The sequence below is a fragment of the Bombyx mori genome, chromosome 9, assembly GCF_030269925.1.
Source record: "Bombyx mori chromosome 9, ASM3026992v2".
Classification (NCBI taxonomy): Eukaryota; Metazoa; Arthropoda; class Insecta; order Lepidoptera; family Bombycidae; genus Bombyx; species Bombyx mori.
The window spans coordinates 6308920-6321473 of NC_085115.1; the positions used below are offsets into that span (position 1 = coordinate 6308920).

The window sequence follows — 12554 nt, forward strand, 5'->3', positions numbered from 1 at the left end:
CAGTATTATTCCGGACTCGACTAAGAGAGGACGTTTGGTTTTTATGTCTTTAGTTCTAACATTACAAAACACAAAGTTTACATTTTCATAAATAGTCTGAATATCAACGAAGTGTGAGCCAACTTTTCTCGAGCGGCTTAATTAAATTTCATCCGTCTTCAAAGTCAGGAAAACTATTTGCAAACTTTTAGATTAATATTTGACAATCCCGTCCATCGCGCCTATAAAATTTTTGCCTGAAGAGAGCCGAGTGGAATCAAAATTGGATTGGAGAAGAATTTTAACGTTTTCGCCACAAACAAAATTTTTCTTCACTTACAATAATGAGGTAGGTAATTGTTTGTTAAAAATTGTGTATAGATAGGCTATATTATTATGTATTTATTCATTAAAAATTCATTGACAAAAAAAAACAATTTTCACGACTAAATACGATATTAACGTAATGTTTTGACAAAGCATTTGATTGATGTCTGTTTATTTTATCATTGGATAATTTATGTAAATGGCTCAATTGAAACATTTATCGTTTTCCTGGTGCGTGCGTTTATTTATTCGACTTAAGATCTCGAGTGTGAAACTTTATTTTCCTAGACGCATTGTAGCTTATATTAATGACGTGGATTATGATTTGAATAATGTTTTCATTTTGTTTAGTTTTAAAATCTCATGTCAGATGAAGTTTCGAAATAAGTAGATATTTACAATTAAGTTTTTTTTTTTTTTTGCTTCGATGGATGGACGAGCTCACAGCCCTCCTGGTGTTAAGTGGTTACTGGAGCCCATAGACATCTACAACGTAAATGCGCCACCCACCTCGAGATATAAGTTCTAAGGTATCAAGTATAGTTACAACGGCTGCCCGACCCTTCAAACCGAAACGCATTACTGCTTCACGGCGGAAATAGGCGGGGTGGTGGTACCTACCCGTGCGGACTCCCAAGAGGTCCTACTACCAGTGATTACGCAAATTATAATTTTGCGGGTTTGATTTTTATTACACGATGTTATTCCTTCACCGTGGAAGTCAATCGTGAACATTTGTTGAGTACGTATTTCAATAGAAAAATTGGTACCCGCCTGCGGGATTCGAACACTGGTACATCGCTACATATGAATGCACCGGACGTCTTATCCTTTAGGCCACGACGACTTATGTAAATAAGTATCATTTCATTTTTTATTTACAATTTGATTTCCAGATTAGTAGTATAACTAATATTAGATAGTATAACTTCATTATTAATAGCTAGTTCAATAACTGCACTATCTCTCTGAAAATTTTAAACTTCATTAAGTTTAAAAAGTTTAAGTATTAAAAATGAATTAAAAGATCAATGATCATAAATGACCTTTCGTTCTATTTTGAATTCCCATATGTCGATGTATTATGTTTTAATCTATCAATTTTTAATATGAACTTATTACAAAATAAACGAAAACAGGCGAATCAGACTTATCTAGCCGTTGTTGTTATTTAGCTGGCAGAAAGAAATTTGATCAGGACAATTTTGTTGTAATTTTCAAACATCCTTCAGCATTTCCTTACCCTTTTGAAATAAAAGTATAATTGGTTTATTACTAAAATTAATTACTAGAAAGGTTAAAGGTAAAAAATAATACTTCAAAAGCTGGGTATTGTGAAAAAATAATGTTTAGTGAGATACAAATTAGTTTGCTATTATTTTAAATCGGTCTTGTTCTAGAATTTTCGAATTAGTTGTAGATTAAATGATTTCATAATTCATATCTAATTTCTATAGAAGTAAATATTAATCGTAATAATCGTAAATATTTCATTGTAGATTCCGTCGAAAAAAATTAAACATAAATTGTATACTTTAACGTATAATATGACTGTGAATTTCGTTTGATTGAACGTCCTATATTGTGTGTTCCATAGATAAGATATTGCATGTCGATAGAAACTAATTTGCTTATCGGATGAAATTCAATATTTATGCGTGCGTAAGTACCATTAGCTATGAGATTTTCAATATACCATTTATTTTTTGATTGATTTGTTAAGTTCTTTATTAGGTTATTAGTTATTTATTATATAGAGAATAGCTTGTATTTTAATTCCAAGTCCAGTTTATGTCATCTAGCTCTCTCTTGATTTAAAACAGGCTTCCAGTTTTGCAAACCATTCCAGAATCGTGTCATAAGTAAATCGGTAGTAGTTTTGTTGAAGTACAGGTTTTTCTATTTTTTTTATCTTTCTTTCTTTATGAATGAGGTATTACTGGTGGCCCAGAGGCCTTTCCAGTTTCACCAGAACAGGTGGGCGAGCAGAGGCTCAGCCAGGAAGGGTGAGATCTGCTAACAGCTGTCCGAGCGCCTCTCAACTCGAGAGCGGCTGTTTCGCGAATGAATCTACTACCGGATCGGAATCGCGACCCAATGAAAAGATCCGACGAGAAACTCAGCGGGCTGATACATAATACATGGGTTAGGTTGCACGTCCAACTCTTTGCCAAGCTCGACGAGTACGGTTAGTGGGGTCCCTAAGCCTGCTCCTAGCGTTAGAGCTGAAGGCGTCTATTGCAAGAGCTATTGGATCTGATGGTTCCGTAAGAACGTGTCTAGGGCGTCAACGGTGACTGGCTCCTGCGTGATCAGCATTCGGGAAGCAGTCAACGGCAGCAACGATAAGGCGATTATCATGACGCATTGCCTTATCGAAGTACCGTGCCGACGCTGACTTCATGTGTTTGCGGATCGTATCGAGGCCGAGGTCGTCGTGTAGTTCGATGTTCCTCTCCACGGAGCTCCGACGGATATCATGCAAAAACGGGCTTGGAGGGTGTCTATGTGGGTGCAGGCCGCGTGAGCAAACATCACACTCGCGTAAGTCATGACGGGCCTTGTGCAAGTTTTGTAAAGTGTCACCTTGTTCTTAAGGGACATTTTACTCCGCTTACAGATCATGGGGTAGAGTCTGCCGAGAATAAGCGCAGCCTGGTCACGGACTGATTTTATATGCGGGCGGAATGTCATCGATGGATCCAGGGAGACTCCCAGGTACTTGACCTTCTTGGCCCATGGTATGGGTTGATCGAAGAGGGTAATCGGGGACGTGAGATCACTCCCCCTAATCCGGGAGGAAATCCCTGTGGAGTTTCCCCTTTGAAATTAAGTAGTGGGAGTGGAAGCTAAGTAGTGGGTTCCCTCGACTTGATATCGAAAAGAGTGGTTCGACAAGACGTCTCGTATGATGAGCACGATACTGTCCGGCACGCCCATGTTGAATAGTTTGAAAATCAAACCGTTGAGCCAGACTTTGTCGAACGCTTTTACGACGTCGAAGAAAAGAGCTCCCATGTATAACAGTATTGGTCGGTTAAGCCCTACTCTTGGAATGTGCTCCGTGAGGCAATAAAGCTGTGTACGCATGAGTGATTTGCGCGGAATCCGAATTGTTTTATCGATGAGAATGCTCCTAGATGAGACGAAGTCTCTGAGGCGTTTGTATGCAGACCCTCATACAGTTTGCCTAGAGACATGATGTGGTAACCTGTCCGAGGGTGGCATGGAGGCACTGCTTTCGACCTCACTGTCTATTAATTCTACATTAACAGGATCTGCGGATTGATGGGCGTGCACTGGGATTGTAATGTATAGACCAGCAACTCTGCTTTTTCGTCTTCATCGAACGCCGCGAGTCGGTCTGCGGGGTCTGCGAGGGGGGGGCATAGTTATTACCGTATCCAATTTGAGAGTACGAACTAAACGGCAGTAGTTGGGAGGACGCGAGTCCTTCTAAGAAATTAGACCATCTGGCATCTCGGACTTCGGTGATGCGAGACTTTACGTCACGTTGTAAGGCACGCGTTCGAATTAGATTTTTTTCCGTAGGATACCTATCGTAGTCACAGATCGAGGCGTTCTTGGCTCTAAGGAGCTCCCTAACATCATCGGGTAATTTGAAGCGGTGAAGGAAGTCCTGCTCTATGACTTGCTTCAATGATTTATCTAATGTCAAGGTGATGTATGACGTCACGATGTCTATGGCTTCAGTGGTATCCTGAGGAAACAGTATAGAGTTCGAGATGAACGGGAGCAATGGTAGATGGTGAATTCAGCTAGGCTGACGCCCAGCTTGTGATAATTCATCACAGTTCTCGTGACGGGAATGGAATCAGGAGCGCGACCGAGCTTCATAACGACGTTGGTCTGAGTCTAAGTCTGAAACTACTTCAATTGAACGTATCCGCTCTTTCTTTCTCTTTATTGAGTAGGTGCGAGAAATTGCTCTTGGCCAATATAGTATTAAGTGTTTATGGGAGACCATAGACATAGCAACGTGAATGACACCATCCACCTTGAGACTTTAGTCAAAATTTCAATTGTGTATATTGATTATGTCGCGGTATATCCCGCTTCCATCTTTTAAATAGGAATCTACGACGTCTTTGTGGCAGGAATTTGAAAGACGACGGTACCTACCCTTTCAGTAAGCCTACTACCAGTAAAAGTCGGGTGGCGATCGTAGTATGCCGATATACTACTCAAAGACGGCTACTGCTCTGGCTTTCCCGTGAATCCCGAAATCGCATTTAACGACACCTACGGAAAGCGAAGAGATTTTGCTATTCTAGATTATGTTTAGCTAACCCAAGACCAATGGTATTTATTATACGACGCGGGTAGATTCCGTTAGCTGTTTTCGTATCCGGTGCAAGACATTAAATTGGAATATGTTAAAACGATAAATGCTTCAGAGTTGAATTCCTCACAAACTCCTGTATTACTTTGGTCTACATCCCCATTTTTAAATAGAGCGCATATGAAGGTCCAATCGAGTGAAACTTTAGGGAATTGAATTATGTGCTTTTAAAATCTTCACATTTTCGTAGTAGGCATATATATATCTGTTAAGGTGTTTGTAATAATTCCTATTTGCACTCAAAGGTTGTCTACATGAAATTCCTTAATCTCTCTACAGAGTTCCGCCTGCTCAGCGTACTTCACACATTACAGGCCTCATTGTTTGTCAAATGTCATTTAATTTTAATGATTGTGCTATTTTACAAATATTTTTTAAGATCTTTTAGGTTCATCACGCATCGCAGCATAGAAATCGTTAAATTAAAATATCAAAAGTGGCGCAATTACCGCAAACATCTGCAGAGTACATGGCTTAGCGCAAGTAAATCGAATAACAGTCGATAAAACAGTAAAGCTCATACCCGGTACATCTCTATGTACCTATAAACGTCTCTATTATCGTATTCAGGCAAGTACGCGCGAGACGATATTATTTTCGATGGTTTTCCTTTCCATTCAAGTATCTTTCAAAGGCGCCTCTCAAACATGTTTATCGAGTTTTTTGGGTATGTATAGACAAACATTCACATTTCTTGGGACATTAAATCCTATTCCCTATTGCTTTTTACTAACTCCACTAACTCCTTAAATTTACCTCATATAATTTCGGCCATTTGTACCAATTACCAGCAAGTGTGAGTTAATATAAATTCTTAGACTTACGTTGTAATATCTATGGCATCCACTAAACACATAACCATTTCTAAATATCCCCTTTTAGTACAGACAAATTAAATGCTTTCATGGGAGTAAAATAACAATAACTAAAGACAATGGGCAACGTCTGCTCTTAGGCTGAATATATTAAGCTTAGTGTTTTGTATTCAGACACATCATTATGTCTTTATTAACATAATGTATACATCACAGACAGCTAAGAGGTGCTTACGCATGTATACATCCATTTACGAGTAGTTATGAGGTAACGGATTATAGCTAGGATATAATGGACAACCAATCCGTATTGGGGGTGACAAATATTTTGATGTTTCAAAATTTGTGAATTTTTTGCGGTGAACGCTTTTACAATACTGTTGTGGTTTGAAACAGCATGAAACGAAAAAGCGACATTAAATAGAAGCATACACGCATCCAACATATACCTATACATACAGCCACCTATAGTATTTTAACCTGCGAGAGAATTTATATATTAATACGTGAAGCAAAAACTTTGTATCCCTTTTTACAAAAATTGCGCGAACGGAGGAGTATGTAATTTTCCACACTTATAGAGAATATAGAGAAGAAGTGCACAATGCTAATATTTTTAATTAAAATAATGCATAAAAGATACATTAAATCAATAAAGAAAAGATTATACACACTACATACCATGTATTTGACGCACACACGCATGCATACTATTTATTGTCAATCAAATTGAGAATAGATTAAATATTGTTTGTCTTTGTTAATATTTTTTATAGTGTAGTCTTGGCAAAATTTGTGATTATAGAAGTATAAAATACAATCTTAATAGTGTACAAACTTACAATTCCAATTAATTATAGTCGAATTTCGACTACTGCGGGACCTCTAGTGAGGTTAAATATATCTAAAGGTTTCACTTCTACTGCGTGTGAGTTGCGCATTTTTTTTCTATTATAAGTAGACAAGCTTAAGTCTTATCTAATCATTAAACTCAAATCATAATTAATGTCATCCCCGCCATTTCGTAAATGTCTTGGGAAGGAGCAATTGTGTGACGGATGACTGCACTCCCAGACCACATTGGTATCAACTTAGTGGGCAGTTAGTAGGCAGTGTCTTCTAGGTTGACTTCGGATAGTACACCCAACGAAAGAGCCGGTGGTGGAGACGCTACCGTTGTTGGAGAGGTGGAGGCATAAGCTCCTCGCGCAATACTCACTTTACCACCAGCCTTCCTCAGGTGAGGTCATTATTGGGCTCGGATGCGGATTACTGAACGACAGGGATATTAGTCAGTTCAAATCAGACATAGGCCGACAATATGTATTTGGAAATCAGGTAATTTTCTACCGCTCTAAAAAAAATATTTCTCTCTAATTACTCTTTCCGACGACAGGAGCCCATAGGCACTACAAGTCTACTTACTAATGAAGTTTCTACTTCATTTCTACGATGGATATCCTCAACTTGAAAGTGGTCTTTACAGTACGATTAGGCAGAATTTTTGAACCACGATCGTCAAATATAATATTTAAAACAGTATACTATCTTTCAATAAAAATAGTCGTCTTCGGCTTAAAATATTTTTACAGTCAATACAACAGCTTTATATGAAACCATTTCATCTTACGTTGAGTTGTATCTGTCGTGGCAATAAAACTACGAAAAGCGTTCCGATCTATTTTCGTAATTTAAGAGTTATTCATTATATTAAGAAATATTAAGCAAAAATAAACGAGTTAAACACAAACATAAATATGTAGATAGCTTGTGGTAGTATACTGAAGACGTGGAAATTCTGAGTATTGAATTTGACTTTATTGTATACTAAGGTTGCCTTCTTAATTTTATTATTAATTGTTTATTTTACATGATAGGCGATATAATAGTTACTAAAACATACATTAAACAAAATGAAAATTAATCCTCACTTTTTTCGTTACTATGTATATAAAGCTATGAGATCTACATACGATCTAATAAAAAAAAGGTGCGTGTACTTATGTACACGCGTAAGAAGTTATACTTTTATTAAATTTATTTCTTTTTTTTTATTTAAATATTAATCAATTTGAAAAAAAATCGATTAAACAACATCCTCAAACACGCATATTGGACATCCCTTTTCTTGACATCGTATAAATTCGGTAATTCTCGGTACGGTTCGGAAAGTTCACCTGCGGCTATATTCAGACTCGCCAAGTTACGTCGGTCGTATTGTAATGAGCGATTTAGTGGGCAACTTCATTCTGTTAAATTTGTGTCACGGTGCGCGCGCATCGTAAAATTTCACTCTCATCATTTTTTTTCATAACGCGCCTAAAGAAATATAACTTCAAAAATATTTTATAGAACAGAATAAACTATGACGACCTTTACTTCGGGAGAAACAAAACGATTACGATATACATGCCTAAACATTATTAGTCCTTTGTTGTTTGAAATAGGCGTGAAGCGAATAAACAAGACATGTAACGACCCGCTCCGTTACATGTCATGTGTTGCGGCACATTGATGGCGCGATGGTGTTGGCATAAATAAATGGGTACGTCATATTTTCACTGAACTACGAATATAATTGTTTTATTTCCCTTTCTGTTTGCAATCGAAAAAATAATTTTGTACAAAAAAATCTATTGGGGAGTTGGGAAAGAAAAACTTGCTTGTTCGAAAAATGATATTTATGTTCTTTTTTTTTTAATTCAATCAGATAGCTACTTTGTGGATCGATGTGTAAAATTATTGAAAATTTATTTATAAAAAATGAGTGCTCGCGATTTTGTATGTACTGTAATATTTTCTTCTAATTTATTTAAATGCAGAAGATATTTAACATTACAACAACGTAAGCTTTAATATCGATGAAAATCTTTTCCAATTTGATCCAGCTAGTTTGTAGATTACTGTACAAAGCGCACAGACAATAAGGTTGTAAATATTTTACTCATTGTGTGTAATAATATTAATTTCGTCTAAATAGGTCATTACAACTGCTTGTAAAGCGTAAAATTACAGACGTTGTGAATCTCGACGTTTCCGTACAACAAAATGAAAATAATAAAGACAAGATTAAACAATAAAGTAGCTTTAATTATGTCTATGACCCTCGAAAACACTACGTCTAAAGAAACTGAATTATGCCTTTTATCTAAACTTAATACAGTACTTCTTGTTTATAAAAATCATGGTATGGTATTAACGCCATTCAACAACGTTTCTCTCATAGTTTAATGGCTTTCATGAGCTTAGTCTGGTCATAAGAATAGTTGGATATTATTATTTTGGAAATTATTTGGACGTTCATTTCGTAAATGTTTAATGAAACCTTTATCATCATCATCATCAGCCTTTATCTGCCCACTGCTGGACATAGGTCTTCCCCAATGCCTTCCACATAATGCTGTCCTCCGCCTTCCGCATCCAACGACTTCCCGCCGTGCGTCCTAAGTCGTCAGTCCACCTGGTTTCTTCTATGGAAATATTTATAAATATAAATTATTATTATGAATCTTGATGTAGTTTCTGTTAGCATTTCAGAGGAGATTTCTGTCAAAGTACGATCTCATCAACGAATGATAGCTGACGTGTGAGTTATTTCAAGGAATCGAAATTTTTCATACAATTGGCGATCGAAACAATAAATAGTGACCGGTTTTTCCAAGTTTTAAATTAAAAAAAACGTTTTCTTTTCATTTCAAAGACGCCAACTTTGGTTCAATTTCAATTACCTTTCTTTTAATTATTACGAGAAAATTCGGCGTAATCGAAGCATCATATTACACGTTAAGTATCTCAATCCTACTAATAATAAATAGTGACTGTAGCACAATGACGTGAAGCTATTCTTTACTTCAATTTCATATCAGAAGCTGATTTATGTAATAAATTAAAAAAAAATATGCCTTTTTAATTTTTATAATAAAAAAAACTGAAAAATTATAAGTACTTCGTAGGTAACTATGCTTGTCATGAATAATCAAATCAGCGTTATGGTTATGGTAGGCTATTGTATTCTAGTTTCCTAAGTATACTGCCGTACATCATTATTCACGAGATATCATACAGCATATTTCTCAACGAACTTAAGGCAAGAGCAGTCGTAACAATCCGTGTGATAAATTAGACGATTTTCTTATTCCCATACCACCCTGAAGAGAATAAGTTTGTTATTGTCTTTGAATAGTAAAAGGAAAGTCAATTTATCTTGTACGCCCGAACGCTATTTGGAAAGCTAGTGAAAATACATTCAGTATAATATCAACAATATACGTAACTCTTCTTCTTCTTTCATACAATTTGTAATTTGATTTGGCTTGTAGTTTCATGACTTGCCTCACATTAACCCTCCTCTCTAATGCTAGGAGTGAGATTGGGAAACATAGATAGGTATCAGACTCATTATTGCGTTAGTAAATAAGTTATATTACTGCCACAGACTTGTGATGAGAACATAAATAAGAATGAGAGTAATGATTGATGTTGGCTTGGGTCTCGCATACATGTCTTCTGAGAATTTTTAAAGTCGTCTGTTGTCATATTAGATCTTCTCATTGTGTATATGTTTATCTTTATTATTTATATGTGTAAACAAGCTCAAGACCCAGCTGGTGTTAAGTGGTTAACGAAGCCTGTAGACATCACAACTTAACTCTCTCAAACTCTATTTAACCATATAACCGCTGTCCCACTTAGCAACTTGCTATAATTACAAAATTTTATATATTTTGCAAGTTTAATTTTCATTTCCTCATATAATATTATTATGTATGTATGGACGTTTTCTTTAACTGCGGGCTTAATTTAACTGAGAGTTTTCCTCCAACAAACCCGGATTCCAAATAGGAAGTAAGATACAAAATGTTCAAAGATATACAACAGAACATAATATAATAATATTGTTAATCGTCTAATATCTTTCTGATTCGTAATCTTTTTTTATTGCTTAAACAGGTGGACGAGTTCACAGCCTTACTGGTGTTAAATGGTGACGGGAGTATATAGGCATCAACAATGTAAATGCTACCCACCTTGTGGGTGACTTCCAAATCTCAGTTTTATATATAATAATTTTATAATGGCTGACCCATCCTTCATACCGAATCGCATAACTGCTTCACAGAATAAATAGAACATGTTGGTCCGGGCTCACAAGGCACCATACCACCAGTAAATCTTCTAATCATTAATAGACTTAATTATGTTAGATCGGTTCCAATTCATGGTTTTGGAAATTTGAGATTTGGAGATTTGGAGACACACGGCCTCCAAGTACACCTGTAGATAATGAAGAAAATGAGATGTATGATTTATAAATGTTAAAACACGCGTAGCACCTCTATATGTTCGTTTTGTTGTATACATAATAAGTTGGGGAAAAAAGAGTCTTCGCATTTTTTAAGAAAATTCAAAAACGCTTAAACCAAATTTGTGCTACTCTCACAAACACTGCACTAGGTCCATAAACATCGCAAATTTTTTTCGCGGCTTGCGTTGCATTTTAAAATGTATCGAATTTTTTCATTAGATTCACTCATCTTGACGACAGTACGAAAAATAAAATAAAAACACACCTTTCCTAACATGAATTTGGAATTATCTTCTTTAAAATTTAAACTTTTGATAATACCAAAACCAGCCAGATACAAATAGTATAGCCAAAGAGATTTTATTACAAGTTCATACATACTATAATGCGAAAAGTCTTTTTCCCGAACCTATTATGTACATTCGTCATACACTTTAGTTACAATATGAAAATAACAAGGTCGTTAACATATAAAAAAAGGAAAAATCTCGTAAGAATGTGTTTTAAGACAATACAGATACATCGATATTGACGCATGGATTTCATCCTAGTAGATATATCACCGTGACTCATAATTGTTTTGTCCTCGAATTCTGACATGATTTATTTGAATCAGATTAATGAAAACTTGTATACGAGGGACAAGAGATAAATTACAAAGGAAACAAACTAAGACAAAAGCAGGAAATTAATGTGCGATAAATATTAAGATAAAATCTTAATTCTGTTCTGATTAGTTATAGCCAAACTATCAAAGTGTATGAAATAAATTAATCAAAAGAAAGAGAAAAAAGCATAATTACTACAAACAGTAGATTGCAGTTGATGAATTTTTATTTATTTATGAACAAATTTAATTATTACTAATAATAGTGTAGTATAATATACTAGTAACAGTAAAATAAAAGTGGATAAACATAAAATTGAAAACACTAATCAAGTGCTACGCAAAATAAGGCCACAGAAGAAAAAAAAACATTTAATGATTAGTATTCTGTAGTAGACGCAGTATTCTGCAGTTTCTGTAGTTTACCATAAAAGCTCGAGAGAGGCCTCTCAGTTAGTCTCGTTACTGATATAGCGTTGCTGCCCAATCTCATGTGAATTCCTCATTAGCCTTTTATGACACTCACGGGAAAATGGGATGGCGCTATTCGAGTCTGATAACATATTAATTCATCATTATCATGTGGAATAGCCCTAGTAAGGATTTCCTTTGAGTGGAGAAAACAAACACAGAAAAGAACTCACAAATACATGCAAACCCGAAATTTCAAAAACATTTTTAATAGGTAATAAATAAGTAATTGAGCGGGAATTGAACTCGGACCATGGTACAATAGTTAGGCTCAATGTCTACCAGAATAACGATCAAAATATTCGTATTCCGCATTATAAAGGAACTTAAACCGACCGAAAAACTCAATCGGGCCTTAAATGTGTTGAAATTTCAGCGTCGACGGATCGAACGTAATCTTTTGATTAAATTCTTATCTACGTGGATTTTTGGCAACGAGTGATGTCATTTTAATGTAGCCAGGTCATGCGTAAGTTCAATAGGTAAATAAAACAACTTGTGCTGCTTTGCATCTATTTTCAACTCTTTTTTTTTATAGACTACGTGCCATTAGGGACGTTGTTCTAATATATCTATCTATGTATACTTATATATATAAAAATGAATTGCGTTTCGTTAGTCTCGCTAACACTCGAGAGCGGCTGGACCGATTTGGCTAATTTTGGTCTTGAATTATTTGTGGAAGAC

At 35.7% G+C, this 12554-nt stretch overlaps 1 long non-coding RNA gene across 1 annotated transcript in view; it reads left to right on the plus strand.

Moving 5' to 3' along the window:
* Positions 1 to 12554, plus strand: part of LOC119628910 (uncharacterized) — a 25780-nt gene continuing 13226 nt past the window's right edge. The window contains exon 1 of the long non-coding RNA XR_009973810.1: positions 1 to 328. This is a non-coding gene — a long non-coding RNA (uncharacterized LOC119628910). The remainder of the gene's footprint in view (positions 329 to 12554) is intronic.